Below are 27,977 nucleotides of genomic sequence, written 5' to 3' on the forward strand. Positions count from 1 at the left end.
TAATTCAGACCTTCATTATCTCACACCTGGATTATTGTTGATTGGACTCCCTTCCTTGTCTCTCTCCTTTCCTGTATGTCATCCACTCAACTATCAAATCAACCTTCCAAAAGTACAGATTTGACTATATTAGCCTCCATACTCCCAATTCAATCAACTCTAGTAGTTCCTTATTACCTCAAGGATAAATATAAAATCCTCTTTTTGGCTTTTAAATTCTAGCCTACATTGGTCCCTTTCTAATTTTCCTATTTTCTTTTACCTTGATCCCTTCTAGGTACTCTGTGTTCCAAGACCCTGATTTATTTGTTGTTCCTTTACAAGACATTCCATTTCTGGCCTCTGGACATTTTTTCTTTTAATTTTTTAACCTTACTTTTTGTATTAGAATGTATACTAATTATCAGTTCCAAAGCAGAAGAGTGGTAAGGTCTGGGTAATTGTGGTTAAGTCATCTGCCATGGTCACCCAGCTAGAGTGTCTGAGGCCAGATTTGAACTCAGGATCTTCTGTCTCTTTCCACTGAATCACCTAGCTGCCCCTACTATGGACATTTTCACTGACTTTCCTCCCTACTTGGAACTTTGGAACTCTATATCTCTGTGTTCTGGCTTCCTTGGTTTTCATTAAGTCTTGGATAAAATACCACCTTCTGTAAGAAGTCTTTAATGATCATTCTTAATTGTAGTGCTTTCCTTTGTATTTATCTTAAATTGTGTATATTTATTTATGTGGGTGATAAATATACTTATATATAATTTATATATTTACCATATTTATATGTATACTTATCTAGGTAATTAATATACTTATAAATGCCTGTATACCTATTTTTAGACTGTAAGTTCCTTGAGAGCAGGGACTTTTCTTACCTTCATATTATCTGTGCTTTGCACTGTACCCAGCATATAGCAATGCTTGAAAATGCTTGTTAACTGACTGTGATAGGTAGAGAGTTCTCCTCCAACTTTGAACTCACATGATTCTATGAATCTAAAAGATTTCCATCTTTGCCACGTAATTAGAATAGTAGAAAAAATGAAAGGGCAAAAGAACTTGGGGATCTACTCCATCTCTAGATCTTTCTTACCTTGGAAGTTCACTCTACCTCTGTGGCACTTATCATAGGTTAATGCCTCCTGGAATCTTTATTTTAAGGAAACTGTCCAAGGCAGTTCTATTTACTCCCTTAATCCCAGGCTCTGCTTCTGCCTCTCTCCATGTCTTTCTCAACTATCTTCTATCCTGCGCTTCTCAGCTTCCTATTATAGGCTGTCTTCCTCCATTGGAATGTAACCTTCTTGAGAGCAAGGACTCTTTTTTGCTTGTATACATATTAGCAGTATTTACCATAGTATCTAGCACATAGTAAGTGACTAATAAATATTTATTCACTTGACTCGTTTATTTCAGTCCCTCCATTTTGCAGGTGAGACAAGTGAAGCAAAAATGGCCAATGTTATGTTCAAAATTACACCAATTATAGACAAAGCTTGGAGTAGAGTCCTGTCGTCCTAACTCAGAGCCCTTTTCTTCTACTATAATGTGACCCTGAATCATTCTTTATTTTCCATTTCCTTTATTCTCCTTTTATTTATTGCCTTTGACCTACCGAGATAGCCAAATTTATCTACTATAATTGAGGAATGTAGATTTTCACATGAATGATTTTTTTTCTGATAAGTGATCGCCTTTTCAAGTTCTGTTTTCTAATGAATTCAGTCCTTCTCCTCTCCCTCCCTCCCTCTCTCTTGCTCTCTCTGTGTCTCTGTCTGTCTGTCTGTCTGTCTGTCTGTCTGTCTGTCTCCCTCCCTCCCTCTGTCTCTCTGGCTTTGTCTCTGTATCTGTCTCTCCCTCCCTCCCTCTCTCTCTCTGTCTCTGTCTGTCTGTCTCTCCTCTTTTTCAGTTCTGAACATTTATTAATATCTTCTCTATTAGAATGTAAGGTCATTGAGGAGAGGAACTGCCCTTCATTTTTAACTTTGTATTTCTAGTGCATATCATTGTATTTTATACAAGTATTTAAGTCAGTGGTTGACACATAACAGGTGCTAAATAAATGCATGCTGTCTGCACATAGCAGGTGCTTAAGACATTTTTCTTTAATTGAATTTGGAGTAATAATCACTGAGGAATACATATTTCCTTACCCAAAGTTGTTATGAAGATAAAGTGAAATAATATGCACAAAGTGCTTTGCAAATATTAAAGCACTAAAGAAACACTATAATTTTAAATAATAATAAATGTATAATTAATAAAAAGTAAATAATTAATTCTAATAATATTTAACATTATTATTATGCCCTGAATGGTAGAAAGCTGTTGGGTTTTGTTGTTCTATAGCTATTCTTCATTTTTTTCTGTAATCTCTCTTAAAATTATAACTCTGCCACTTGCTATACCCTTGGACACGTGACTTCAAAAAACAAGAGGCTTGAACTAGATGTTTTCTAGCAGCCTTTCCAGTTCTTGATCCTATGATGTGGTGACTAATTTCCATTACATCTGTAGACATTTCTCATTGCAGTCAATGTGAGTGTCCTTAGCTACTTTTACCAAGTCTCTCTAATCTATTTTGTATTGGGATATTGTGTCACTGAGGTGTTTTTTGAACTATTCACTTAATCAGAGTTGATAAGGCTTAATTTGGGATCCAAGGCCCTCTTCTGAAGTGAAATTCTGCTACCAAGAAATATTTATCCTTATTTCTAAGTTTGAAGACATGTTACTGATGGGTAAAGTTGCTGAAGAGATAAAGTTACCTCTGGATAAGTAGACTTTTACTGAATTATGAGTTTTCATGATGTAAAACACTTAAAGGCTATGGAAATAAGCACAATGGAAATAAATGGAAATAAATTCTAGCTGGGCCCAGTTTCCCTAAGCTCTTTTTAACAATGTCAATATAGCATCCTACATCTTAAGGATGATAATTTGTATGGTAGAAACTATAGAATACTAATTAGTCCTGTAGGCTTTTCTCATATTTGTAATAACTCCCATGTACTTACTAGTATTCAATTAAGAAAAAATGGATTACTCCTAGTCCTAAAATCATTTGATTTCTCTGGTCACTACCATCAAACATATACTATAAAGCAGGGGTTGGCAATGTATGGCTCTTGAGCCATATCTGGCTCCACCTCCCAACCAGCCAGTCTGAGCAGAGCCCCAGGATGTGCCCCAGGGGGTCCTTCAGCCCCCACCCCATATTCCAGCGCCTTCTGCTTCCATCCTTCTCCTTCTCAGGCATTTATGGCTCTCATGGCCAAAAAGGCTGCCGACTGTTGCTATAAAGGCTGTAATTACTAGTGTTTATTTAGAGTTTTGTGTTCTATGGTCTTCCAGAAGGCAATGCCATTGTTTACCCAATTTAGACTAAAATATTCCTCAAATGGATTTTTGATATCATCATTTTGGGAATTCCCTCCAATGAAGAATAATCCATGTCTGTCCAAAAGTTCACCACAGGCAGAACACCCAACGTGCTTGAGGATTTTCTCACTTTCTTCTAATACAGTAAAAATAATGGTTGAACATTCTGGTTGTGAACATCCAAGTTTACTTCCTGGATAGAAAATGATAGGCCTTTGGTTCTGATGTCCAAAGAATATAACTTAATGATGAAAAAGACTAAAATACAGAGTCTATAGGGTTCAGAATAGTTTTAGCTTATGAATAAAATAGAAATGATCTAAGACCTAGTGGTTATATATGTTTCATATATATGGTTATATATGTTTCAAAGTCTTTATCTCTTTTTTATGTTTTAATACAAATATGATTTTATTCATAGTCATGCCTTTAAAGAAGATGCATTACTGTCTACTTTGCCACAGAACCCTAAGGATCATTGAGCCTTTCCATATACTTTTTAACAATGAACTATGTACCCTGTCTTCCCTGTTAGAATGTGAGTTCTTGAAAGTAAAGGCTGTTAGCAATTTTATATTTGTAACCCCAGAACTTATTAGTATGAATGTTATTTTAGTATACAATAAGGATTCCAAAAATACCAGACAGGTTTAGAAGAGCAATATATTAGGTAGAATAGGCTAAGTCGGTAACAGAGAAGAGCTGAATAGATTTATAAAAATAGGAGGGTATAGCAGCAAATAGATATCTATGATGGTGATTGTAGATAGCAGGAATTGGAGAGGTAGGGAATTGTTGGGAAATCTTGAGAAACTACTTAGAGATAAGAGGAAAAGAGTGCTGAGTAGGTAAAGTCTAGTTAATAGAGGAACTTATGAAGCTAAGTAGCCCCAAAGTTCTAATTAGAATGGTGCTGAGATGGGCTATTGATTTGGTTTTGTGCACATTGGCAAATTTTTCTCCCATGAGGTCTGCCCTGGTCAGGTACTGAAATTAATATATTAGATTCAATTATATAGATAAAACTCTAGTGTTATACTCTTCTGAATTTGCTATAATGCATAGAATACATAGCATTAATAAGACAACATTCTTTTTTTAATTTTATTTTTATTATCATGCAAAACACACTTCATTACTGGTCATTGTTGTAAGAGCACATTCATACAAAACAAAACCCCTACATAAAATTGTAAATACATTAATAATGTGCATGATAGTATTTATTGATCTGTGTCCATCTGTCTCTAACAGTTCCTTTTCTGGAGGTGGATACCACTTCCTAATTTTAAGTTTTCAGGATTGTCCCAGATCATTGTATTGCTGAGAGTAGCTAAGTTTCTACAGTTGATCATCATATAATATTGTTACTGTGTACAATGCTCTCCTGGTTTCACTCTGTATCATTTCCAGAATGGTTGGATCAGTTCACAACTCCACCAACAATGCATCAGTGTCCCAATTTTGCCATATCTCTTCCAATATCTATCACTTTCCTTTACTGACATATTGACCAGTCTGATTGTTGTGAGGTGCTACCTCAGGGTTGCTTTAATTTGTATTTGTTGAAGCTTCCAGATCCTCTGTAATCTGGACCAGGACTCCATGATATTTGAATTATTTCTTTCTGACTGCATGAAGTATTTCATCCTTGACCTCTTGAACTTACAATACTTATAACATTCCTTGGAGTTGTCATTTGGAGGTGATCTGTAGTTTCTTTCAATTTGTATTTTACACTCTTGTTCATGAATATTAGGGCAGTTTCTTGGATAATGTCTTATAATGTTATGTCTACGTGTTTTTTATCATGACTTTCAGGTAGTCTAATAATTCTTAAATTATCTCTCCTGGATCTATCTTCCAGGCCATTTGATTTTTCAATGAAATATTTCATGTTTTCTTCTGTTTTTTTTTATTCTCTTGATTTTTATTTTTGTTTCCATGATGTTTCATGAGTTCATTAGCTTCTAGTTGCCAAATTCTAATTTTTAAGTAATGATTTTCTTTCATGAACTTTTGAAAATTCTTTTTCATTTGGCTAATTCTGCTGAATTTTTTCTTGCATTGCATTCATTTCTCTTCCCTTTTTTCCTTTTCCTCTCTTAACTGATTTTTGAAAACATTTTTGAGCTTCTCCAGAACCTTGGTCTAATTCCATCTTCTTCTTTGGAGCTTTATATGTGTGTGTTTTGCTTCCACTGTTCCTTTCTGTGTCTGTGCCTTGCTTTTCTTTGTCTCCATAAAATTTTTCTGTTAGGTGGTTATTTTTTGATGTTTGTTCATTTTCCTTGCTTTTTTGTGACTTTCACTTTTATCTTAAAGGTGGGATTCATTCTTAGGTTAGAAAACTCTCAAACTGATTTTTTCTTGATACTATCCTTAACTCTCTTTCTGGGTTTCTGGGAATTTTACTTTTTCCAAGGTGGCATGATGCCTGTGGGCTGGAAGTTATGAAATCCACCTTCCACTGCTGATTCTATGACTCTCTAAGACTGCTGATGGCTTGCAGAGCTCAGAGCACTATGAGCTACCCTATCCTGGGATCTTTTTCTGGGATTGGTCAGGTCAGGCATATTGTGGATAGCTTTTCTCTAGGGCCTGTAACTTAGCCTTGAGCTTTGGTAAGGGCTAACCTGGTCTTGGGCTCACACAGGCATATTGTTAAGGACTATATTGCTCTGGTATTCAAGTCCTCACTACAAGGTTGGACTGGGGCTTCTGGCTATTTTCTGGGCATATACAGATCAGGCATACTGGGAAGACTGCCTCATGCTGGGATTCTGCACATTATTGCTATTTTGGGCTGGGCTTTACTGGTGTGCATGGAATTGCACTGCTATTAACTTAGGCAAGGTCTCAGAGACTGGTTGTTGGCTTGGGCCAAGATTCAGAACCTGAAAGAGTAGATGTGGGGTGTAGTGAATTGTTTTTGATTTGAACCAGTACTTCTTGGTATAGCCTCCTACTGGCTGTGCTATCATCTCACTCCAGTGAATCCTCTCTGCCTATCTTTCATGTTGTCATCTGCTTCTAACTTCACTTCTCCTTCTTGGTTCCTTTGCTCCAGAATTCATTTTGAGGTGTTATTTTAAGGTTGGTTGGAGAGGATTCACTTGGTAGTTTGAACTTTCCTTATTTCTACTCTTCCATCAGACTTAGCTTTCTTTATAGAAGTGATCCTAAGGCTGGCAAAATAATTTCACCAAATATATTTGGCAATAATCGTAGTCATGTAGAGCATTTCCCTATGTGATATTTTATTGACAACGATATCTAATAAACTTTTAAAATGTAATTGGTTGATTTTCTTATAAAATTCTAGCAAACATATACTTTTTATTCTAACCATTCCAAAGAGTACATACTCTTAATGCCCTTATTTTTGTTTGGATAGGAAAAACATAGGCAACGAATTTATACGAGATTCAAACTTACACTTTTCTTCCATCTAAAAAAAGAGAATAATAATATCATTAATCCAAAATTGATTTGGTTTTATCTGATCTGGTGAATATCCAAGAACAGAGGAATATTGTCTTGATTCCTCTTTTATAAGAACCTTGAATTCTGCTTTCTTGAAACAGTTCTTCCTTTTCTACTCCAACTCTGATGGATGACCTTTCACCTAATCTTGCACAGATCTAAGTCTCACATCACTTCCTGACCACCTCCAAACCATGAACCTTGAAAATTCGTCTCTACTTTTCTCTCACCTCTTTCTGGTTCCCCTTTATGTTGTGTTTCATTCTCTCACTATAACATAAACTCCTTAAGGGAGAGGATGTCTTGTTTTCTTGTCTTTGTATAACTAGAACTTGGCATAGTGCTTGGCACCCTGAAACAGTTAATATCTATTTCATTATACATTCACTTGTTTGTTCATTTTTTCATTCATATAATCTTTTAAAATATGTTTGACATTTTAGTTAATATTAAGGGGGTGATGTCTAGACCTTGCTTTATATGTGACTGTTTGTGTGTAGTGAACAACAAGCATAGAAACTCCCCACAGGAATGCAGATACAAAACTGTTGTGAAACTCAGAGTCTTGGAGAATTATGTGGAGCACTAAAGCTATAGTGGCTTCTTTTTGCTTATATAACTATTGTGTGTCAGTACTAAACCATGCAATCTTCATTTCAGGTAATAGTCATATGTGTGTATATTTTTTTGTTCTTCAGTCATTTTCAGTCATGTCTAAACTTTGTGATATCTGATGGTTATCTTTAAGAATATTCATCTCCTCTCTCTTATTCAAGAAAAATTGAATTGGGCATAGAATTTTGGGGGACATAAAGGCCTTTAAATTTATTTACTTATGATAATATTTTATTATCCCCAATTACATGTAAAATAATTTTTAACATTTAAAAATTTTTTGAAAACACAAGTTATTTTTCCAGATTCTTCACATTACTGCCCTTCAAACATTCTACATTTAGGTAACTTGGCCATCTTGCTATTCTTTCTCAATGGCCTTCCATTTTTCATCTCAACTTTCCAAAATTGTCCTCCTCTATACCTGAATTTCTCTGCCTTTCATCTCTTCCTCTTTTTTCCCTACTGCTTTAAAAATTATCTTTTATTACTATGAACTTGATAAGCACTAACAAATATGAACATTTCCACATTCAAAAACAGAAAAAAGAGGACAACATATGAAATTGTTTTTATGGATTTAATTATTACAGAAATTTTATTATCCTGTGTTGACATAGCTCTTTGACTATCTAGGTTTTTTTGGCTCTTTTCTGATAGTTGAGAGACATAACATAGTAGTAAAAGAGCTAGCCTTAAAACCAGAAAGTTCTGGCTTCTACTCCTACCTCTGATCTATACTGAACAATATGGGAAGTCACTTAGCCTCTAGCCATTTCTCTGTGAAAAAGTTTCAAAGAAGCCACCCTATACCAAATGAATTTCCACACTTGAGATTCCCTACTAATGAAATCACAGGTTCAATCCATAACTCTAACCCTCTCTCACAGATAAATCTTGTATCTTGTAAATAAGTAAAGGCTTTTCAAGACTCAGATGATCAAAAATAGCTTGGCAAATATTTAAATGGCCTAGGAAATTGCTGTTAACTTTCATTAATCTCAGCATGATCCTCTGAGGGTATTGTTGTTCTTCATGTTGCTATTTGCTGATGTTTATGTAAAAAGGAAAATTCATTATTATTCTCATTGTCCAAAAGCATTAAGCCCATAATTGTTTGTGGTGTCAGAATCAGAGGATGTTAGAGCTAGAAAGTGTAGCAATAACTACTCCAACCACAAACCTCTCCATTTGTGGCTGTGGAAATTGAGATTTGGAAAGGAAAAGTGAATTGCCTAAGGTAGCCAAGTTATTAAATGATGGGGCTAGGATTGGAACCTAGTTGCTCTGACTTCACATCCAAACAGATAATGACACATTTTAAATAATTTCATATAGTTGATATAGAAAGTAGAAGGTGGGTTAACCTATAGTGACCTATAATAAAAGCAAATAAAAATTTAAAATGGTGCTGTTGGGAAAAGATTTTGGAAAAGATAGATGTTGAACTTTAAATCACAAAGATCTGTGTTCTGATCTTACCTTTGACACTTACTAGATATGTAACTCAAGTCACTTTACCCTTTTTGTCCTCAATTTTCTTATCTATAAAATGAGTAGGTTGTATTTGATGATATTTAAAGTTTCTTTCAACTCTAAATCTATTGAAAAAATGAGCAAAGTTTTTGTTTCCCCCAAACAATTTTTCTCAGTATTTTGTCTTGCTCTTTAAAGCAATCCCTTTGAAATTTGGTTAGTATAGCATATATTTATGAATTAATTTCAGCAGCATAATCATTTTTATTTTATTGGAGAGGCCCTCATATAAACAACGTATTTAAATCATGATTTAAATTTAAATAATACAAATATAAATCAGTATGTCTTTGTCAATTGACTTTTGGATAGTTTATGCATTCTCTATTTACTTTGAAAGGATTTTATCTTTTATTTAACCAGTTTTGTATGGAAATGCTGACAATTTTATGGATTTATTTTGTATCATCACTTTAATGAAACTATTTTCAAATTCTTGGGTGGTTTTCCTATGTTTTCTGAGTAAACTACAACTCCATTTGCAAATAGGAATAATTTTGTCTCCTCTTTTTTACATCTTTAATTTTTTTTACTTATCTTATTGCTATTAGATAGCATTTCTTGAACTAGGTCAAATAACAGCTAAGAGAAAGGGAACATTTCTAACTTTTTGCATTTGCTTATGATTTTTTTTCTGGAGAAGGAAATGTCAAACCACTCTAGTATCTTTGTCAAGAAAACTCTAAATGAAGTCATGAAGAATTGGATATGCATGAAATAACTAAACAACAACAATAACAATAATGATTAGTTTATTTTCACTGGTACGTGACTATTTTTGAAAATATACCTTGTAAAATCTACTGTTGAGAAGCATGTATATTCTTATCTGACTTCCCCAAATGTATCTTTATAGAAGCTCTGGGCCTGAGGTCAAGAAGGCCTGAGTTGAAAAACAACCTCCAACATTTATTGGTTATGTCACTTCAGACAAAGCACTAAACATTGTCTTTTTCAGTTTCCTTAGTTGTAAAAATGAGATCTTAATAGCACCTTCCTCACAGGGCTGTTGTGAGAATCAAATGAGATAATATTTGTAAAAGCATTTAGCACAGTGTCTGACACATAGAAGGGACTAATACATGTTTATTTTTTCATTCCCCATCTCTTCTCCCTGCCCTAAATAAATTCTTCTGTATTATTCCTTAACTATATCCCAATACAATATTGATTTACAAAGAGGCAGTATTTTTCTTCAAAATTTTAATTACTTGCGCTGCTGGTGGAGTTGTGAATTGATTCAACCATTCTGGAAGGCAATTTGGAACTATGCCCAAAGGGCATTAAAAGACTGCCTTCCTTTTGATCCAGCCATACCACTGCTGGGTTTATACTCCAAAGATATCATAAGCCAAAATACTTGTACAAAAATATTTATAGCTGTGCTCTTAGTGGTGGCAAAAAATTGGAAAATGAGGGGATGCCCTTCGATTGAAGGATGGCTGAATAAATTGTGGTTATCTGTTGGTGGTGGAATACTATTGTGCTGAAAGGAATAATGAACTGGAGGAATTCCATGTGAACTGAAATGACCTCCAAGAACCGACGCAGAGTGAAAGGAGTAGAGCCAGGAAAACATTATACACAGAGATGGAATACACTGTGGCACAATCAAATGTAATGGACTTCTCTACTAGCAGTAATACAATAGTCCAGGACAATTCTGAGGGACTTATGAGAAATAACACTATCCACATACAGAGAAAGAACTGTGGGAGTAGAAACACAGAAGAAAAACAACTGCTTGATCACATGGGCCGATGGGGATATGACTGGGAATGTAGACTCTAAATGATCACCGTAGTGCAAATATTAATAATATGGAAATAAGTCTTGATCAATGATACATGTAAAACCCAGTGGAATTTCTCTTTGGCTAAGGGAGGGGGTTCGTGGGAAGGAAGGGAAAGAATATGAATCTTGTAATTATGGGAAAATATTCTAAATTAATTAATTAAATAAATAAACTTAAAAATGTTAATTACTTTCTTCCATGCGCTTTCTAATTTTTACTGTTTAAAAATTTCTTCTTAGATGTTTTAGCTCATTGATATGCTCTTTGTTTTCTCATTATCACTCAATGAATATTTTTTAATTCTTTAAAAGGGAAAAGCAAATAAAAAGATTTCCCCACCCCAGTGTAATCTTGATCACATGAAAATAAACATTGCATTTCCTAAACTTTTATTATTATATGAAAATATTTAACATCTTTTTCTTTTGTCAGTTTCCACATTTAATATTTTGTCTAATTCTGGGTTCAAATTCTTCCCATTCATTGCCTTTAATGATTATATCAAGTTTTAGAATTGTTATTTTAGGGTGCCAGTTTATCCTTTACAAAAATTGTAATCCTTCCTTTGATTTCCTATGAACATGAAATAATGCTGTCTTCATCTTATTACTTCACCTTGTATTGTGAAAGTATATTCCTTGTTGTCTGAAATATTTTTTCTTTAATATTGTGGTTTTGAAGGTTGACTAAGATATTGCCTAACACAAAGTAAGCCCTTAAAATGTACTATCATGCCTTTTTTATCCACATCCTCTTACAGTTGAAGTTGAAATGTTCTTCTGTTGTACTGTCTCTCTGCTTTGATGTATATTTCATATTTCCACTCAGTTTTATAATATGATTTCTAGAATTAAAGTATTTATGTTTTTTTCTTTAATATTCTTTTTCCATACTATTAATGCTTAGATTATTCTATCTTCAAGACCACTGTCCTGTTTTATGTAGGACTTCCATGTGTTTTTTCCATCTTGCTGTCTTTTAATTTCATTTAAATACTTTTCATTTTATATGAACATTTTTTGTGTTCCAAATTTGCTATTCTTTTTTTCATAGAATGTTCTATAATAAGAGAATCTGTTTTTTGCTCAAAATTCTGTTATTTCTGGTCAGTTTCACTATTTCTTCTTTGTTGTTCAGGCTTATTGAACTCTTCATAATCCCATTTGGGATTTTCTTGTCAAAGATACTGTAGTAGTTTGTCATTTCCTTCTTGAGCTCATTTTAAAGATAATGAACTGAGGCAAACATGGTTAAGTAATTTAGTATCTGAAATAAGATTTGAACTCAGGCCTTCCTGACTCCAGGTCTGGCCCTCTATCCACTACTATACCATCTAGCTACTCCCATATCTTCTTTAAGAACTTTAATTTTTGTCTTAATTTCCTTGATATTTTCACCTAATTCTTTGACAAGTTTTCTGAATGATTTTGGAGGTTCTTAGTATTTCTTTATTTTCACTTCAAAGGAAAATTTATTGTGATATATTCACTTCCCTCGGCAAATTTTCCCCTCAGTTCTTTTTTTTTGTGAGGTGGGGATGGTTTATTGAGAAGTACTTGTCTTTGAATTCATATTCACTTCTCAGTCACTTTTTCTCAATCTTTATAAATCTCTCTCCTGATTTTTATCTGGAGAGATATAAGTATCTTGCTATAAGTATGCCTCTTACTGTCAGTGCTTTCTCTTCTGAAATCTCATCACTGTCATGCTGCTCATCCAACCCTTACCACCTTCTCTTTCTTCTCTGAGATCAATAGAGTTCTATCTTTTGAATAGTGAGGTCGAGGAATCGGGACAAGGCTGTAGTAATAAGATTCCACGAGGTCTCAATAGTTAAGCTTCTCTATATATACCAGCCTCACTTTGCTACACTAAAGCTTTCTGAGTCTAACTTTATTCAGTATCTAGATCATTGATGGGCAACCTTTTGAGTTTGGTGTGTCAAAATTCGCCAAAAAACGAGCATAACTCAGGTGGTGTATCACTTCAAGAAAAAAAACATAATTTCACAAGATCTATAGTTTAAATAACAAAAATGTAAAATTGTAATATATAACTTCATTTAATAAACCAAAATAGGTAAATTTAGTATAGGTAGAATTGTCATCTATAGTGCACAGAGTATCTACACTTCACTACAGCAAATGTTTCATCTTTGGCATGTGTGTCATTGAAAATGGCTACATGTGTCAGCACTGACATGCATGTCATATGTTTGCCATCACCAATCTAAATTGACCACAGAAGGCAGGTCAAAAAAACACTGGAGTAGCATTCTCCATAGCACTGCTAATGGGATGAAGAAGGGGAGCTCTAAAATGTTTAAAATTGATTTTCTTCTACACCTTTTTCAAAGGTGGAATCTATGTTTGCTTGTTGCCAAATATTTTTATGACTTTTAGAAGATGTTTTTCAAATACTATCCTCTTTTAAGTTGTTATTTAAGTTCCTAAAAAACAATTTAGAGCTTGAGTCCACTTCCTAGAGTTCTTTGCTTCTCCATACATTGGCAGCTAATTTACTAAACAGAGAAAAATTCTCTAGGTGTATGTATGCATGTGTACATTATGTGGTGTATGTGTACATGTGTCAATTGGCATATAAATATATTATTACACACAAATGTAAATGTTTGTATGTATATATTTATATGTGAATTTATTGGTTATTTGTATATGTACAATTCTATATTATTTAAATCTCTCAATCACATTTCTTTATAAAATGTGATATGTATGTTTCTATATGATATATATTATTTAGAAGTATTTTCTTTCTGCTTGCTGTGTTAACAGCTCTGAATGATCAATTAATGTGAAACTCTCTAAAATCCTGCCTAACATCATTTTCCATAGAAATTTCCACTTATTTCCTATGTTTTTAGCACTAAATGTTTTATGAACAAATGTCACTTGGCTTGGTTCCTTCCATTTACTTTCACCACCTTTATCAGTGATTGTCTCATGTGAGTTTTGAAGAAAAATTAATTAGCAACAGAGTGATAAGTTTAATCATTTTGTTGTTACATAGAAAAATATATAGAACTTCATGTATTAATTAGTCCTTAGACCTTGATAAAATTATGAGTATCATGTAATAATAAACAAATTGGACCTAGATTAGAAGACTTATTTTTAATTTCTCTCTTCTTTGCACTAGTGTTGTAACCTTGAGCAAGTCAATTAATCTCTCCATTCTTTAATTTCCACATTTGTAAAAAAAAAGGGGGAATAATACATTTGCCTTAAAAACCTTAAAGATTTAGGGTTTTTGTTTAAGTATGGAAACTCATTCAACTGATGGATAATTGATCTATAACTTTCTTTTCTCAGAATGCTTCTGAAGCACTGAGATATTAAAAATGAGTCTCTATAGCTAGTATATGTCACAAATAAGACCCACATCTAGCTCTTCCTGACACATAGGCCTCAGAATTAAATGAAATAATTCATGTGAAAATATTTTATGTTTCACTTTTAAAAATGCTATTCAAATGTATGGTCTTATTATTATCAGTCAAGGCTAAGTGTTACATAACCTCAACTGGACTCTTACTGTAGCTGGGCAAAAGGAAAATGGATTATTCACAAAATAATTTCTCCTTAATTGTCAACTAAGTTTTTTGAGTAGCATCTGTTAGGAAAATACAATTTCAGGAATAACAGAATTTAGCATAATGTAATATATGTGCATATGTTTGTGTATTATATGTGCATGCATGTGTGTGTAATTCTGCGTTTAACTTTTGCTACTGTAGTATGTGGGGTCATTCTATCAATTTTATGTGCATGTATTAGACAGGCTACTTCACATAGGCAATACTCTTTATAGACCTTCTCAAAGCCATATCGGAGCTCCCATTTATATTTTTTCTAGACAGCTAGAGAAAATAATTAGTGTAGAGCAAAAGATTTAAAATATGATTACAAAGATGTTTAGAGAAGGGAGCCAAGATGTCAAAGTTGAGGAAGTACTACATCCTAGCTCTTCTAGCATTTCCCTCGAAATGATTTTATAATAAATATTCAAATCAAATTTTGGAGTAGCACAGTGTGCAAAAGATCTAAGTAAGATATGTTTCTATGCCATAACAAGTTAGGAGAAAGGAAAGAGAGGTCGGTGACACTAGGGTGTAGGCTAGCCTGAAAAGTACACAGCAGCAACACCAGTGGTGGTCATTGGAAGTGGTAATAACAAACTAGCAAAGGCTTCAGGAAATCTCAGTCCTGAAACAGTAAAGAGATTGAACAACTGGTCAGAGGGATTATAGCAGACCCTAGTACTAGCACTGGGTGCAGGACCAGACATTGTTTGGCAATGTCATTGCCTATATCCACTTCTAGGTCACAGTTTCAGGGTGTGAGGAACAAAAGTATTTACAGTTTCAATGGAGTGAAGCCCTGGAACTCAATAGTGTTGGTGGTTTAGGGCTACCAGGTGCTCTTCCTGGGTAAGGACAAGAGAACAGACCAGGAAATCAGTGGCCATATTTTTTTCAGTATATTTTTTGGAGAGCACTGAAAACATACAACTCTCCAGAACTAGCTCTGAAAATAACAATTTAAAAAAAACCCTCAATCTTGGGACAGCCATTTGGAATGAAATCAAATTTTAAAATAAGGTTCAAAGTCAATAAAAGGCCGAAAAAGTAAGAAAATAGAATCTAACCATAAAAGTGCTATAATGATAGGGAAGATCAATACACAAACAGAAGAAGATGATGTCAAAATAGTTACATGTGAAACCTCAAAGGAAAATAAAGTGTCAATTGCACATAAAACCAAGAAGAATTCCTGGAAGAACTAAAACATTTAAAAAAATAATGAATGGTAGAGGGAAAATTGGGGAAAGGAATAGGAATGATGCAAGAACATTATGAAGAGTATTAACATCTTGGTTAAAGAGACACAAAAAATATCTCCTTAAAAAAACTGAATTAGCCAAATTAAAAAAAGAGGTAAAAAAATGTCACTGATGAAAAGAACCTCTTTAAAAATCAGAATTGACTAAATGGAAAAAGAGATAGAGAGGTTAGAATTGGGCATATGAAAACTAATGACTCAATGAGATATTAAGAAACAATGAAACAGTGAAAAGAGTGGAAATAATGAAAGAAAATGTCAAAAATAACTAACCATAAAAACAGTTTGAGGAGAGATTAATTAAGAAGTAGTGAACAGTTTGAAAGCCATGATAAAAACAGTCTAGCCAAAAATCATGTCATACAATTATTAAGGAAAACTGCTCTGATGTCCTAGAAGCAGAAAGCAAAATAGAAATGGAAAGAATCCTTTGATCATCTCCTCTAAGAAATACCAAAATGAAAACTCCTAGAAATATTAGAGCCAAATTTCAAAACTTCCAGGTCAAGGAGAGAATACTACAAGCAGCCAGAAAGAGATCATTTAAATACCATCAAGCTACAGGCAAAATCACAAAAGACTTAGCAGCTACTATTCAAAAGATCAGAGGACATGAATAAGCTATTCCAGAAGACACAGGAGCCAAGATTACAATAGTGATTAACCTACTCACCAAAACTGAATAAAATAATTTTGGGGAAAAGTGATTTTTAATAAAATAGAGGATTTTCAAGTATCCCTGATCAAAAGACCAGAAGTAAATAGAAAATTGGCAAAGATTCAAGAGAAGAAAAAAAGGGATTTAAAATCACAAGAGACTTAAACAGCTTAAACTGTTTATATTCCTGTATGGGAAGTTAATATATGTCTAAGAACTTTATCATTTTTAGGGCAACTAGGAACAGTCTATAGAAATGGAGACTATGGTTTTGAGCCAATTATGTCAAAATGATTGAAAAAAATTGAATGGTGAGAGAAAGGGATGTACTTGGAGCAGTGAGAAAGGAGAGAAAGAAAGGGAAGAGTTATACTGCATAAAAGAGGCATGCAAAGAACTTTTAAAATATAGGGTATATTAGAGGGGCAGGAATGTCTGAACCTCACTCTCATCTGAACTGATTCAAAATGCAAATTGTACACATCTACACAAACACATACACATACAAACTCAGTTGGGTACAGAAATCTATCTTATCCAAAAGGGATAAAGAGGAAAAGGAGATATGAGAAAGAGATAGATATGATAAGAGGGATGGAAAATTAAGGTTAGAAAAGAGAGAGAGAGAGAAAACTGGAAGGATATAAAAAACACATGTAAACCGTTAGCATTTTCTACAAATTACCAGCAAAACTCAACAAGAAGAGAAAGAAAGAGAAATTCCATTTATAAAATTTCTGTGAACAATATAAAACACTTGAGTGTTTGCCTCTTAAGAAAAACCTAGAGATTAAATGAACATAATTACAAAATACTTCTCATATCGGTCTAAACAATTGGAAAAATATTCATTGCTCCTCAGTAGATAGAACCAGTATAAAAAATAAAAATTTTTCCTAAATTACTTTAATTATTAAATATTACATCAAACTACTAAGGAATTATTTTAGATAGGAAAATTAACATCAAAATTAATCTAAAAGAATAAAATGTCAAGAACATCAAGGGAATCAATGAAAAAGATGTTAAGGAAGACAGACCATGAGTACCAGATTTCAAACTATATTACAAAGTGATGTAATCATCAAAACAAAATGATATACTGCTCTAGAAATAGAATGCTGGATTTGGGGAATGCTGTCCCTGTATTTTGCAGGGATTCCATGCAGCCATCTCTACATAACACTAAGTACACAACATAAAGTAGAAAATGGCCATAGTAATGTAGTGTTTATAAAGCCCATATCCAAACTTTTCAGACAAGAACTTACTACGTTGACAGAAAATGCTGATTAAACTGAAAAGCACTTTGGAAGTAACTTGTTATAGACCAATATTTCACACTATATACCATAAAAAGATCAAAATGGTTACATGATGTAGAAATAAAAGGTGATATTATAATCAAATTAGTGGAACTAGCAAAAAAAATTACCTGTCAGATCTATGTATAAGAGAAGAATTTGTGACCAAACAAGAAATAGGGAGTATTGCAGGAAGTAAAATGCATAATGTTGATTACTTGAAATTTAAAAATGTATAAGCAAAACTAATGTAGTTAAAATTAGAGAGAAGGCAAGAAACTGGAAAACATTTATAGATATTTTCTCTGATAAAGGTCTCCTCAAATATACAAAGAACAAAGACTGATTTGTAAAAATGAGTCATTCCTCAAATGATAAATGATTGAAGATTATGAAAAGGCAATTTTCAGAAGGCGAAATCAAAGCTATCACTAGTAATGTGAAAAATTCTTTAATCGTTATCAGTTAGAGAACTACAACTTCAAACAAGTACCACTTCACAGTTACCAGATTAACTAACATGACCAAAAAAAAAAAAAAAAGAAAGAAAGAAAAGGACAAATGTTGGAGGGAATGTGATAGTAAATAATTAGAAATTTAAGGAATGCCTATCAAGTTGGGAATGAATAAACAAGTTCTGATGTATGATTATGATAAAGTACTATTGTGCTATAATAAATGATGAGTAATGTGGTTTCAGAAAAAACTTTAGAAGACTTTTAATTTTAATTTTTTATTATAAAATTTCCCCAGATTATATGTTAATTCAATTTTCAATATTTTTTAATATTTGATAATCCATGTTCTTTCTCTCCCTCCCATTCTTCTCCTCTCTCCAAAAAAGGCAGTTATTATGATATAGGCTGTATATATTTTATAATATTTTTCCTGTTTATTGTGTTGTGAAAGAAAATACATACTGTTTTCTCTAGAGAAAAATCAATGAAGGAAATATAGTGAAGAATGGCATCTTTCAATTTGCATTCAGACTCCTTCTATAGCAGGGGTCGGCAACGTATGGCTCTCGAGTCATATCTGGCTCTTTTGAGGGCCAGATATGGCTCTTTCTGCAGGAGCCATAAAGTCATTTTTTTTCAGGTGCTATTATAGGAGCACTCACTGTTACAGGAGCACACACTGTGAGCACTGTACGGCTCTCACGAAATTACATTTTAAAAAATGTGGCGTTTATGGCTCTCATGGCCAAAAAGGTTGCTGACTCCTATTCTATAGCCACTATTCCTTCTAAAGCCACTGTTTTCTTAGAACCTACTGTTCCAACAAGCAGCCAAAGATTTGGAGGTTCCATAATTTCTCAGTTCCAAAACTCTTTTCTCTCTCGTGGTCATGAGTGAGAAGGAGAAAGGCATTGAAACACAAGAAATTCCATTGAACAATGTTATTATCCTTTCCTTTAATAGTGCCTATTCCTGACTTTATTATGTATATGTGAACCAAAAAAAGTCTTTTTAGGCTTTGAATTTACCCTTACTAGGCTTTGGATATTTGGATATTTGACTTTCAGAGAATGAAATATCAATATTTCTAAATCATCCTATCTCTTTTATGTTGTATCCCTTTGATTATTTCATTTAACAGACAAAATTAATGTAGAATATTTCCAGGATGGGAGTGGGAAAATTGTACCTTTAGAATTAGGAACATAGATTTAGAACAGGAATGGACTTAAAGGCCATTTAGCCCAATCCTCTTTTTGCAGATGAGTAAAGTGAGGATAAAAAAGGTTAACTGACTTATCTGAGGTCACAGAGGTAGTAAATGACAAAGCTATGACTTTAACTGTCTAAATACCTTACATTTATGTAACACAGTCTACAAAGTAATCACACAATTACCTATTGATATTGGTAGCATAAATATTACTAGCCCATTTTACAAATGAAAAACCAGAGGTAAATGAATTGCTCATGACTATAACTAGTAAGTGCCCAGTCACAATTTGAATTCGTTTACAACTATTTGTATTTACCACACTACCTCCCATTACAATTTGTTTTCAACTGCATCATTCAAGGGACAACATGTTGAACTTGGGACCAATAGTGCAAAGTATCTTAAGTTATTTTTTTTAACCTGGCATTCTTCCCCCCATTTACTTAAACTTTTATAGACTACCACAATCCCTTCATTTTTACAGGATAAAGTACCAAACCCACATTCCCAAAGGACATTTACATTTTCATGGCTTCCTCTGCCAAGGGTGGGATGATTTAAAGTACCTGCCATGATTCTAGGGCTAAGAAGGGGGTTTTACTAGTGATTACTATGTGTGCCTTTACTTGTTATATTTCATCTCTTGGGTTTAACGTGTTAGTTTATGGCATCCAGACAGCAAGTAGTTTCCATCAATCAAAATAATAAATGAGTTGGTTTGTTTGGCAGAGTAGAGCCAAAAGAAAAATACTTGCACTTAAGTAATAGAAAGGCTCCTTTAGTGTGTCATTAAGAGGCAGAAATTGTAAGACTCAGAAGGTTTCATTTGGTGCATGAATCCTAATGGAAGGAATAAAAAAAGAATAAAATGACTCTATTGCAAAAATGAATCTTAAAACAATTAAACCTCACAAGGTGAATGGATAGAAACAGTTTTATCCATTTCCCCATTAAATTATTCCATGCCATATTTTAATATAAATTTTTTTCTTTCCCATTTCAATGTCTTTTTCATTTTAAATGAGAAAATGTTCAATACAGAAACATCTAATAATAGCTAAAGCTTGTAATGTGCCCTCTCCTAATTTTATTCCCCACAACTTCTATCTTTTAGTCTTCACCAAATCCTAATGTCTTTAAGCTGTCCACTGGGCCCATTAGAAAGCCATGGTGTTAAATTAAATAAAACATACTAAAGGGAATGGAATAAAAATGAAGTAAAATCACTTTTTTTAGGCACAGGAGAATCTCAAAAATACCTCATATTCTACTCAGGACTGACCCTAAGGGACACCTAAAGCCAATTTCCAAGGTACTCTTAGAAGTCAGTAAAGATTTCTTCAGAGAAAGAGCTTGATCTCTTATAAAGAAAACATATAAGAGAAGACAGAAAAACAAATGGTGGGGTTGTAGATAGGATAACATATTTTAAAATCTTTCATGAGTCTTTAAGGTATATTTTTTAAAGATAAATACTTTTCAAAGGTATAAATAAAACTTTTGCCTTTAGGATTTTGTTTTAATAAAACTGTTTAATGATATCCACAAGGAAGGATCACAGAGATGATTAAATAAAAGTAAAATAAGATATATAGCATGAGGAAATGTTAAATTAATTCATCTCGTTTTGGGGATAAGGGAATTTTAATAGATTCTAAGTTCAATTTGAATAAGTTCCCCCTGCCCACCCCCCAAAAAAAGCAAAAATAATTAATGATCTTTGGGTTTCAAAGAAAGGCATAACTTTCATGAATAGTGAGGTAAAGGTCCCATTGTAATCTACATTAGTCTAATCCAGTGATGAACCATTTAGAGATTGAGTGCCCAAACTGCAACCCTCACACAGCATGTGAGTCCACTGCCTGACCCCAGACAGGGGAGGGAGGAAGTGCTCCCGTTGGGCTTCTGGACAGAGGGGCAGGTGATGTAAGAAATGTTCTCAGGAGCATGTAGAGAGAGAGGGGGAGGGAAGCAGCCCCCTCCAGCATGCTCCAGTATGTGTGCCATAGGTTTGCAAACACAGGTCTAATGATTTATGGAGTATTGCTATCAGATCTAGGAACCTCCTTTTTTTTTTTTTTTTTTTTTTTGTAGAAAAGTTGTTTAGGCTTTTGAACTTTAGAAATCTCCTAAACTGTCATTGAGCCATTTGTGATCTGACCAAAACTGAACACTAGGAGCTGTCCTTTCATCTACAGGAAACCTTTCCTTTATCCCTCTTTATTCCAGTGCCATCTCTCTGTCCAGTTTATTTTGTATATATCTTGTTTATCCATAACTATTTGCATATTATCTCCCCCATTAGATTTTGAGTTCCTTGAGAGCAATTATTTTTTAGCTTTCTTTATATCCCTAGCACTTAATGTATATGATCAGGATATTAGCTTTGGTTTAACATGGTTGTCTGTGGCTTTGTTCAGTAACCTTGGGTTACGATGTCTTATATACTTGTCTTGTGTTTGAGAAATTTCATAAGAGAAGTCACTCCAAAATGTTTCACACAGAGATTCCTCTTTGCATGATGGCTCTCAGCACCAGATTCTCTACCTGTGCCTCAGATCATCCATAGCCACCCACTGCTCATACCAGTTGTCCCGCATTTTTGTCTTTGGATAATTCCAACCTACCACAGAAATATACTGATCAACTGAAGAACATCTAGAGAGTAATCATGATAGTGAAGGATTTTGAGTCCATGACATATGAAGATGAGTTGAAAAGAAGTAGGAATGTTTAGACTAACTCTTCATTTATTTGAAGGACTGTGTGTTAAATAAGGTTTAGATTTATTTTATTTGGCTTCAGAGAGTAGAACCAGTGAGCAAAGAGTAGACGCTACAAAGAAGCAACTTTAAAACTGAATTATCCAAAAGTAGAATGCTTAGCATCAGGAGCTAGTAGATACGCCCTTATTAGAGTTCTCTAAGAAGAAATTGAATGACCACTTGTTTGTATGTTGGAGTGAACTTTCTTTTTCAGATATGGGTTGGATTAGATGGTTGCTGAGGTCCCAACTCTAAACTTCTATGATTATATGATTTAGTTTGAGTCAGGGAAGCTAAGCAGCAATCCTGCAGGTAATTGTTAAATTGATTCAAATTTCTTGTAGAGATGAAAGATACTGGCTTTCATCTATTGTTGCTGTTGTTCAGTCCTTCGGTTATGTCCAGCTCTTTGTGACTTCATGGCCCAAAATAGCATGCCAAATCCTTCTGTCCTCTACTATCTCTTGAAGTCTGCCCAAGCTCATATTCATCATTTCCATGATGCTATCTCACCTTATACTGTCCTCTTCTTTTGCCTTCAATCTTTCCCAACACTGATGATTTTTTTTTCCAATGAGTCCTGTCTTCTCATTATGTGGCTGAAATATTTAAGCTCCAGCTTCAGTATTTGACCTCCCAGTGAGTAGTATGTATTAATTTCTTTTTAGAAAATTTTTTCCATGGTTATGTGATTCATTATTTTTCCCACCCCTCATCAATCTCCCTTCCCAGAGCTGATAATCCATTAAGGCACACCTTTGATTGCCCTGTCCTAGATCTCTGCCCTTAGTTTTGGGCAAAAAGATCTGGGGGAGGGGGCTCCCCTGAACTGTGGATTATGTCCTCATCCCAAGGCCAAACCAGAATTCCTGGATTTGCTTTAGGTCCACACAGATCATCCCCCTTCAGTTCAGCTTGCTCTGGTCTGGTTCTCTGGACTTCTCTACAGGTTTGAAATTTCAAGGGTTGTGAATTGGCTTGGATCACTATTTGCCTAGGCAGGCTCTCAGGGTCTGAATGTTAGCTTGAGCTTAAGTTTGGAGACTGTGACAGTAGATACGGAGTGGGGTAGGGGAGTTTTGTGGTTTGCCCTTGGCTTGCTCTTCACTCCTTGCTACAGCCTCTTGCTGGATCCAGTCTCCTCTCACCCCACTTCCCCAGATGGTCTCTGCCTACCTTTTGGGTTTTTCTCCTCTTGAAAATTGTTTCACTTTGTCTCCTTGTTGGTTCTTTCATTCCTGTATTTGTTTTGTGGTGATATTTTAATCTTGGTCAGAGAAGATTCACATGATGAAATGGAGCTTCTGCTCTAGTTACTCCCCCATCTTGGCTCCCTGAAGTAATTCTTTAAGTGTTTATTGATTTGATTTCTGTATTGTCCAAGGGACTCTAAAAAGTCATCTCCAATATCACAATTTGAATGCTTTGATTCTGTGGTGCTCATCTTTCCTTACTGTCCAATTCTTGCACCAAACAGTGCTCCTGGAAAAACTATTTCTTCTATACAGAAAGCCAAGAAATAGTAATGGACCATAGGTAGAAAAAACACAAATTAAAACAACTCAGAAGTATGTCACCAAGAAAATTTGCAAAGGTGAAAAATGATGGCAACATCTAATATTGGAGGGGTTATGGGAAACAGCAACACTGATGGCACTTTGGTTTTTAAAGTCTTGCATAACTTACTCTATCCCTAGGCTTCTATTACCTTACTTTTCCCCTCATCCATGTACTCTGTGATCCAGTGATGTAAGCATCCTTGCTGTTCCTCTCACAAGATACTACATCCTTTGACTGCTTGCATTTTTATTGGTTATTGTCTGTTCCTAGAATACTTCTCACTTCTACATCCTGATTTAGGTAGCTTTTTCATTTCAAACTTCCAAAATCCCACCTACTTCAGGAAGCCTTTCCCAGGCTCCTTTAATGCTAATGCCTTTTCCCTTCTATTAGTACTATTATGTTTTATATATCTTGTTGGTTTATAGTTTGTTTGCATCTTGTTTCCTTCTTTAAATTAAAAAAAATCCTTACAGGAAGGGGCTGTTTTGCCTTTCTTTATAACTCTAGTGATTAACACAATTCCTGACATACTTTGTTGTTATTTAGTCACTAAAGCCATTTATGACATTTCATGGCCTTGTTTGGGGTTTTCTTGGCATAGATATTAGAGTGATTCACCATTTTCTTCTCCAGTTCACTTTATAGATGAGGAAATGAGACAAACAGGATTAAGTGACTTGCCCAGAGTCACGCAACTAATAAGTTTCTGAGACCAGAATTTGAACTCAGGAAGATGAATCTTCCTAGTCTCAAGCCCAGTACTGTATTCACTATTCCACTATTCCACCTAACTGCCTGCCTTTGTAGGTGCCTAAGAAACTTGCAGGCTTAGTTTGATGGTACTAGGAAGTGCTATGATTATTATGGATTTTAATATGGTAGCATGGTATCAAATAAAAATACTCTTTCACCTATTAATACAATTAGTCATACGTAGGCCCAAAGGAAGTCAAGACAGAAAGTACAACACGTACTGAAATATTCACTGCATCACTTGCTTTTGCAAAGACCTGGAAACAAAGGGAGGAGGAGGATTTTTGAATTGGGGGAATGGCTGAAAAATGATTGCAAATGATTTTAATATTAGATTACTATGCATAAATATATGACCAACATGAAAATTTTCAGAAAAAAATGAAACATTTGTACAAATTGATATGGAGAGAAATAAACAGAGCCAAGATTCATTGCAATATATACAATAAAGATCATTGAACTCTAATAGAGAAGCCATTGAAAGTCTTAGAAAAGAGAGGTGGAGGAATATTAGAAAGAAATATTATTTATCATGTTAGATGTTGTCTTTTTATCAGATATTGTTGCTTAATCACTTTTTCTTTGTCAAAGGGAAGTGTATAGTAAAAGAAGAGACAAGCAGTAGAATGAGGGATTTAAATTAGATATAGTGAGCCAAGATAGTGAAGTAGGACATTCCCCTACAAACAACTTTAAAATAATATCCCAGATAAATTTTGGGATGGCAGAGCCAACAGAAGTTGAGAGAGAGAGATTTTTCCTGCCTGAGACAATTTAGGTGGTCTATAGGAGAGAACACTGAGGTGTGTTCAAGCATGGAGCAGGACAGGAGGACAGCAGTAGGGACAGTAGCAACAGCAGGTTCTCTTTGCCCAGTGATGGTCAGAGGGTTGGTCAGAAAGAGACTATTGGGGACCCTTTGCTGAAATTGAGTACAGCTGCCACTGGTTGACAATTCTATTGCCCCAATTCAATTCTGGGTTGCAATTCCAAGTTGGAAAAGAGTATTTGTGGTCAATCACAAGGGAGTAGGGGCCCTCTCTAGAGAAAGACCAGGGGGCAGACAGAGTAATCATAGGGACTAGATGGAGTTGAACTGTTTACATTCCTATATGTGAAGAGGATACCTTTAATGCCTAAGAACTTTAGCATTATTAGGGTAGTTAGGAGGAATCTGCATAGATAGAGGCATGGGTGTGAGTCAATTATGTTGGGATGATCTTCAGAAAAAACAAAGGGGTGAGAAAGAGGAATCACTAGTGAAAGGGGAAGGCAGAGGTAGAATTAGGCAAATTTTCTCATATAAAGGATGCATATCAAGAAGAGCATTTATAGGGGAGGAGAAATGGGAAGGAGTGGCAGGTAATGTTCTCATCTCACTCTTGTCATATTTGGTTCAAAGAGGGAAGAATATGTATGCACACTCATATGTAAAGTAACTTACTCCGTAGGGAGATGGGGGGGGGGAAGAGAATAAGACTCAGAGTGGGAGATAACATATTGAAGGGTGGGTTTTGAGAGGCAGTCAGTAGCCAGAAGGAATACAGACTTTTGAGGAGGTACAGGATAAAAAGAGAGCAAGGATAAATAGAGGTTAATGGGATGGAGGGAAACACATAGTTAGTGATCCTCCCAGTAAATGTGAATGGGATGAGCTAACCTGTAGAAAAGCAGCAGATAAGAGAAAGGATTTCAAACCAGAATTCAGTTTTATATTAAATACCAGAGACACTTTTGGGACAGAAAGTCAGAGAATTGAAATGAAGTGCTAGAGCAGTCTATTATGCTTCAGTTGAAGTGAAGGTGGCAGGGGTGGCAATCATCATTTCAGACAAAGGAAAAATAAAATTAGACCTAATTAAAAGAGATAATAAGGGAAACTACATTCTGCTAAAAGGATCATAGACAATGAAGTAATATAAAAAATTTACAGCATATTTCTCTGATAAAGGGCTCACTTTTCAGAAGACATCAAAGCTATCCATGATCTGAAAAAAAGTTCTAAATCACTATTGATCAGAGAAAAGCAAATTAAAATAACTCTGAGGTACTACCTCACACCAATAAAAAATGACAAATACTGGAGGTAATGAAGAAAAATAGGTGTATTAATGAACTGTTGGTAGAATAGTGAAGTTGTACAACCTTTCTGAAGAACAATATCAAACTCTGTCCAAAGGGCTTTAACTATATGTAACCTTTGACCCAGCAATATCACTACTATATCTGCACTCCAAAGAGAGCAAAAAAATGGAAAAATGTCTACCCAAAATATTTATAGAAGCTCTTTTTGTGGTAGCAAAGATTTGGAAATTGAGCAGATGCTCACCAAATGGGTAATGACTGACAAAGTTGCAGCATATGACTGTGATGAAATACAATTGTGCTATAAGTTATGAGGGTGAGGTGGTTTAGTAAGATCTGTATGAACTGATGCAAAGTTAAGTGAGAAGAATGCTGAGATCATTTTACACAGTAACAGCAATGATGTAATAATGATCAATTGTGAAAAGTTTTACTACTCTGATCAGTATAGTGACCCCAGATGATTCCAAAGGACTCATGTAGAAAAAATGCTATCCATAGAGAAAAATCATGAACTCTGTGTGCAAAAAAAAGTATAAATTTCTGCCTTTCTTTTTTTGCAATATGGACAATATGGAAATATATTTGTATGATTTCACATGTATAATTGATATCAAATTGTTTGCAGGGCTGGAAAGGAAGAAAATCTGGAACTCAAAATTAAAAATAAGAGAATGTTAAAAATAAATGATAAATAAATTAAAAATAAAAGAGTTATCAAAATTATTTCCATGCTTGGAATAGTTTCCTGAAGAGTATTTCAAATTCACTTTGTGTGATTATACCTGAAGAGGATTTTGGGTACCCTCTTCATTTTCCTGACATTCTTCTCACTCTACAATTAAATATAATCTCCATTTTTCATCTAGTATCTAATTTCCTGATTGAAAGCCCTAGGCAATAAAGATCTGCTTCTGACTGCCTCAGTTTTTTAAACACAGGCCTCATATTTGCTTTTTAAAAAAAGTTGACTAGGGTTTGCTTCTTAGCATTGTCCTTGTAAGTCCTTTGAAGCCAGAGAATAAAATGCTCTCATCTTGGGGTGCAAAATGATTTGCCTGTCTTGCTGACATTTCCAGCTGCCTAAGCCCTCTGTGGTGCTTTTAATACCTTTTATTTCCCTAGATTGGAATTCATATTTCAAGGGAAAAAATTCCTGCACATAGCAGGAAGTGTATAGGTAGTCACATAATGTCAGGCATTACCAGCATGCCAAGTTGCTTCTGCTGTATGCTGACCTTGATTAGGTAGGTAACATGAATTCACCTGCTATATAGAATTAAATGCAGATATTTTGTTGTAAGTTTAGCTACAAAAAGTTTCTAAAACATCAAATAGAAAAATCAAATTTGGTGGTGGTGATTCTGCTAAAATGTTTTTGATATTTATCCTTATTTGTGACATGGGCATCTCTTCTCTCCTCTCCTCTCCTCTCCTCTCCTCTCCTCTCCTCTCCTCTCCTCTCCTCTCCTCTCCTCTCCTCTCCTCTCCTCTCCTCTC

At 34.5% G+C, this 27,977-nt stretch overlaps 1 protein-coding gene across 1 annotated transcript in view; it reads left to right on the forward strand.

Moving 5' to 3' along the window:
- The window catches only part of KCNH5 (potassium voltage-gated channel subfamily H member 5), a 520,057-nt gene that overhangs the window by 390,126 nt on the left and 101,954 nt on the right, over window positions 1–27,977 (forward strand). The gene's annotated exons all lie outside the window — the stretch shown is intronic.

Source organism: Gracilinanus agilis, chromosome 2, assembly GCF_016433145.1.
Source record: "Gracilinanus agilis isolate LMUSP501 chromosome 2, AgileGrace, whole genome shotgun sequence".
In the NCBI taxonomy this organism is placed as follows: Eukaryota; Metazoa; Chordata; class Mammalia; order Didelphimorphia; family Didelphidae; genus Gracilinanus; species Gracilinanus agilis.